General features: G+C 35.4%; 1 long non-coding RNA gene across 4 annotated transcripts; it reads left to right on the top strand.

Annotated features, from left to right (window-relative positions):
• The first annotated feature begins 2,490 nt into the window (after positions 1-2,490).
• Positions 2,491-5,037, top strand: LOC112183436. Of its 4 annotated transcripts, none has more exons than XR_002929896.2 (3): positions 2,491-2,657; positions 2,944-3,343; positions 4,126-5,037. It is a non-coding gene; the product is annotated as an uncharacterized LOC112183436 (long non-coding RNA). The 4 variants fall into 4 exon arrangements; XR_005807380.1 differs by having other exon boundaries at positions 2,944-4,581; positions 4,757-5,037; XR_005807379.1 differs by adding an exon at positions 2,755-2,824 and having other exon boundaries at positions 2,944-5,037.
• Positions 5,038-6,000: the final 963 nt, after the last annotated feature.

The raw sequence follows: 6,000 nt of genomic DNA, 5'->3' as shown, positions 1-6,000 counted from the left end.
TTGATGCCCAAACCGCAACCAAATCGCTTTTTTCGGTTGGCTTATATATCAAACCGCAACCGCATTACAAAAGAGCCGAACCGATTATTTCAGTTACACCATTTTTCAGTGCGATGCAGGTCGGTTTCGGTTTAGAGCGATTTATTAATTTCAACTAGAAAGAGAGGGCCAAAATCAAGCTTATTTTTACCTAACAATTTCAATAAGGCAAAAATAAATTTTAAATGCATTTAGAGTCCACACAAATCGGCAAATGTCACCCAAATATCAAGCAACTTGCATAGATACCATAGCAACTTATTACACACACACAGCTATATATATATATATATATATATATATATATCAATGATCAAGCAAACATAGCAACTTATTACAAATTGAAAACCTAATCAAAAATGGATTTCTTATATATTGAAAACCAACATTTCCATCAATAGAGAAATAATAAATAAATAAAATGTAATTAAAATAAATTCGGTGTGGGTCGGTTTAAATCGGGCGGTTTATGACCCAAAACTGCAACCGAACCGCTTTTATACGGTTCGGTGCGGTGTGATCATAAAATGACACCGCTTTAGTTCGGTGTGGTTGCCGAATCATTTTTTCAGTGCAGTTCTGGTCAGTAACAGTATTTTCGGTACAAAATGCTCACCCCTAATTTTATCTCACTTTAATCAATTCTCCCATTCATTATAATATAGATTTCTCAATTTTTCATAATTGGTTGGATGAAAATATCATTAATATTGTGGCAAATAATTTTTTTTTAATGAAAAAAAATTAACGAAGTGAGTAAAGTGATTGACAGAGTAATAGTTGAGTGACCAAAGTGATATATTTAAAATGTGAGTGACCAAAGTGCCGAATAGGTAAAAATTGAGTAACTATTTGTGATATTCTCCTAACATATAAATATAAAATAGTGTATGGTGGACAGTCATGAAGTCACCCATGACTGCTACTAAATGCAAATATAGTACTCTCATAATGGGGCACGATCAATGGCAGATTGTGAACTTATCTTGCAGATTTTAGTTGCAATGTAAATGTCATTTTATATTATTCGTATTGTGTGACGATTTTGCGAGTCTATGCAATTCGTGTAGTTCTTTCAAAACCAACTTCATAAAACTAGTGGGACTTAGAAAATATATATATATATATATATATATTTTAAATAAGAAAATATATCTATTTAACAAAGTACGATGTCATCATCAGACAGTCTGGTGCATAATGTATGTAAAACTTCACTTTCCAATTGTTGGGCAAGTATAATTGTGACTGATTGTATAAATAAAAATTACTACCTAACAAAAGATGCAAGTAAAGACTAGGGTTAAGTCTGCACAAGTAAGAACTATCAAAAGAAAAGAAGTCCATTATTAGTGAACTAATCAACCCAAACTATTTAGCACCAAAGCCCAGGAATGATTCCCTAGGGGGCCCAATACATATGAAAGATAAAGAGTGTGGAGGTCCGGAGGAAGCAGCACCAGAAAAGGAGAAGGAACAGGAGGAGTACTGTACTACTGTACTACTGTAAATGTTTGTTTGTGAGCTTTATCACAACATCACCCCATTGCCTTGGTGAAGAAGCCAAAGCCATTATCCTATCCCTACCTGGCCAGGGCTGCATTTACTTTGTTGTGTTTTCCCTTTCCCTGACAGCTATCTTAGCTGAGCTGCAAATCTTGAAAGTTGCAAAAACGAATAATTGAATAAACGTCGAGATGAGAAAGACGACCCCATCAGCCTTTTCCCTCGGTTTTTTGACTATTGCAGAGGGAGTGAGGGACCATGCATGTCCATCACTACCATCTTTTACTATCTTTCTTACTGTCTCCGTCAGACAGCTGAATGGAATGGAGTCCGTCGGCGTTGACTGATCCTCACCTCGTTTCGGCGGAGAGATGTGCTGGTTCAGCGACCAGTAGACTAGTGCCGACTGCCGACTGCGCGCCGACAGTCGCTGTAGATAGGTCTGTTACCCACTGTCGACTGTCGACTACTGTGTACTTAATCTATCTATTATCACCGTCCACACACGCCTCCAACGCCGACGCCGGTGTGGTCTCAACTCGTTGATTGCTTCAACGCCAATAAGACCAAGTGCTGCACTGCAATATTAGATTATTACACTACAAGAGAAAACCCCTTTAGAGACAAAAGTATAGGAGACAAAGCAAATTTGCGTCACTAATTCTTGTTATTAGTATCAAAAAAAAATTATTTTGTCACCTAAAAGTCGTCATCCTTGCTTACATGTGCGACATGCTTGAGAGACAAAATAATTAAAATAGGTGACACACCAATTTTGTCACTGAATATTGGGCGGTCAAGAGCGGGGAATTTTCCCTCGTGAAAGAAAAAAAAGAGGTAAAAATTTTGGAAAAGCATTGGCGGAAAAATTAAACTAATTCAGCGGGACTTGAAGTAGATCTAAACCTCCTTCAACGGCGTAGTTTAAGGAAAAGTAGGGTAAGATGTGAATAAGGGTTCATTCTCCAGTTCACACATTCACGATCTCCCTTTCCCACAGCACAACCTTCACACACGAACTTGCAACCACCGACTCTGACCTCCACCTCCGTATCATCTCCTCTATCCTTTCTGTACCATCCAGCAGACAGTCCCATATCAAGTATTTTAGGGTAAACGATTTCAGGGCTTTTATTGTTTACTTTTACTTTTAATGCTGGGTATTTTCAATTTGTTAAATTGAACCGGTAATTTTACTTTGATCCACAGTATTGTAGGTGCTGGTAAACCCTAAGCGTTACAGTTTTTGGACCTCTGTTCGTTGCTGCTCTTATATTGGGTGAAAAACGATTAAATATATTTGAAACCTGACATGCCAATTTGACATTGTGTTATGATTTTAATTCTGCAAAAAATTTATGATCTAATATAAATTTTGGTTTTACCTTTTCTTTTCAGGAATAACGATATTACAAAGAGACAAGTGGGATTCCTCACCAGGTTTCTGTTTTATATGTTTGTGTTTGTGAGTCTTTATACTTTTGGAATGGATTTTGGATCGATGTTTAGTTGTTGAATTAGATCAGCATCACCCTATAGTCTAGATTTTATTTTTTGGCTTCACGAAGTCCTGATGTGTTTGATTCTTGGTTTATTAGCTTTTTCAAATTATAATTTTGGGATTAGTTTAATTGGATGGCCATGACCTATAAGGGGTGATTGAATTGGTTCACTTCTGCCAATGCACTTTTATGTTCATAATGGTTTCCTTGGTCATTGAAATCGAGAGCCGGAGTCACCGTGAATGAATTCAAGAGCCAAATAAGTCCAGAAAAACTTCTCTCTTTCAAGTGGAAAGGTATGTGTGGCTTACCTGTTGATAACAAGTCTTGATTCTCTTGGTATAGAATAGGAATAGTTGTAAGAGATGCATCAGTATATCTTGTTATTTAGTATGTCATCAAGATCGACTTATTTGTTCTTCAAAATATATTATGAAGCTAATGTCCACTTACATTCTCTTAGCTTCTCTTGTGTTCTATGCTTTTTTGTAATGGTTTAGGAGTTGTGTGATGGTATTGGAGGAGTAGCTACTATTTAGTTTGAAAGTATACTTGATGATAAGATCCCTTAAGGTTAACCCTGCGATGTGGTATTTCTCAAGTATAAATAATGTATCTTGCTAATATATTATTTCATTTGTAACCTTCTGTGTAGTATTTTTATCTATATCTACTTAAAATGTTGTGAACTCCTTTATGCTTTTAACTTGTTATAGACTGGTGGTAGTGTGGTTTCAAATAGACAACTATAGGGTGGCCTTGAAGTTTCTAGGGTCTTTGGCGAAAGCCAATTTAAAGAGATTATTTTCTCTTCTTTTAGATGCCTTTGCCTTTGCTATTGGCAATAAACCTTATTCATAACATTAGTGCAAGAGAAAATGAAACATTTTTGCCTTGAGGTTTGCAACGCATATTTGCCTCTTTTGAGCATGTCTTGTCTATTGAAACTTATTCGTGTGCATTTTCACTTAGTATTATATTTGAGTTCTTGGTGTTCATTAGGTTCTCAATCCTGTCATTCACCATGCTACAGAGCGTGCCAACATATCTAATTTTATGGTGTTCTTTATGTATTCAGACTTCAAGAACTTAGACTTGTCAGTGCTTCAAGATTGCCGAAGTGGAGATTATATGCCTGCATACACTAGTCTGTTTTTGTGACTTGAGATAAGCAACATTCTTGTTCTTTTTTTCCATTTGAGTTGGTACTGTCAGTCCAAGTTGTCAATTTATGTTACTGTTGCAATTTTCAAGGCTTAGTATGATCTGTTGCTTTTCTTTCTCTTTTACCTTTGGGTTCAGATTACTGAACATCAGTTGCTAAAATATTTTATTGACATCATTTCAATATTATTCTTATTTTGTAACTGCTTATTTCACTCCATTGGTTGCTCAACTAATTTGAGCCCATATGATCTTTTAGGGGAATGATATCTCTCTTGCGTTAATCTCTGATACAAGGCTTTTCAAGCTTCGATTAGAACGAAAGATTAGTCTCTTAAATGAAGAACTAAATGAACTGTAATCAAAAGTGGTAAATTATTCAGACCATATTTATGTCCAAATAATTGTGTGTCGAATAGCTCTGTTACTTGGTTTTTGATACGTTCTTGTAACTTACCGCTAGCACCTATACTTGGTCCACCTAATTTTTTGCATTCCAAATGTTTATGTTGATGAGATAGCTTGAAGTTCCTGTCCCTATGCAGGTAGATATCTTGACAAATGAGGTTGAGATCGACGTAATGAAGAGCAGAATCATTCACTGTTTGGGCGATGGTGATATGCGTCGGGAACTCGGGATACAGATGAGGAAGAACATGAAGATGAGAACGTAGATTATGTATTAGGAGCTGTTGTTTTTCTATATGCCACCTTAGTATCATTTTAGTCTTTGTTAAAGAATACTTTGAAGCTGGATAAGAGTTGATTAATGCTACATTGTTATTCTTTTATTGGAATTAAAGTGAGTGTTTCAATCTGACTATTAGTTCATTTCAAGATTGTTTATTATATCAAATAAAGTGATAAAAATCAGCAATATTATCTATTAATTAAATATACGAAACTAAATGGAATAAAAAAATTGCTTGGCTCCAAATATGGGTGACGAATTCTGTTTGTCACCCTTAATCTAGTTTACCCGCCATTTGGAATTTCCCGGCAACTGTGAAAGATATTAGGTGACAAAATGCAGGAGTATAGGGGACAAAATGGATTTTGTCGCCCTTATGATTGGGTGACAAAATTTACCTGTTGTCACTGATAAGAATCTGTCACGCTGTTTTGGAGACAAAATTAGCGACGAAATCATTTCGTCACCCATATTGGATAGTGACAAAATTGCATGAATTGGTGACAAAACAGTTTTGTCTCTAAAGGGGTTTTCCCTTGTAGTGTTAGGCGCTCTCACATGTATATGTTTATTTGCTGGGGTCAATCGTACGCATACATTATATATATACATGTACTGTTTTGATTGTTTATCAAATTAATTTTAATAAATTTCTAGTGTGTTAAGCAAGGGCATTCCTTCAAATTAATATAGACCTAATTTCCTGCTAATTAATTAAGTTTTCAAGACCATGCACACCACCATAGTCTTGTTCGATCTCATGAAGAATTATTTAAACATGGTCGTCTTAATTTGACTATATACTACATATTTTGTCCCCAAAAAAAAAAGAAAAAGGAAGGAATATATAGAGGAAAACCTCATGTTTTGTAATGTGCATGAAATCAAGCCCGCCTATTTTTATAAAAATAAAAACCTTCAATTTACTATTGTCAATGCATGATGGAGTGTTTTTTTTTTTTTTGGGCCGTGACCACTTACTCAATTTTAGCCCAAAATTGCCCACTTATTCCACCAAGAGTTTTTTAACCCTATTTACCCAATCTAACAGTGTTTGACAGTATTGCCCTCATTTTAATTAACAAATTACACTTATAT

Source organism: Rosa chinensis, chromosome 2, assembly GCF_002994745.2.
Source record: "Rosa chinensis cultivar Old Blush chromosome 2, RchiOBHm-V2, whole genome shotgun sequence".
Classification (NCBI taxonomy): domain Eukaryota; kingdom Viridiplantae; phylum Streptophyta; class Magnoliopsida; order Rosales; family Rosaceae; genus Rosa; species Rosa chinensis.
Note: the sequence above shows the minus strand (reverse complement) of the source record. Positions and strands in the feature narration are given on the sequence as shown.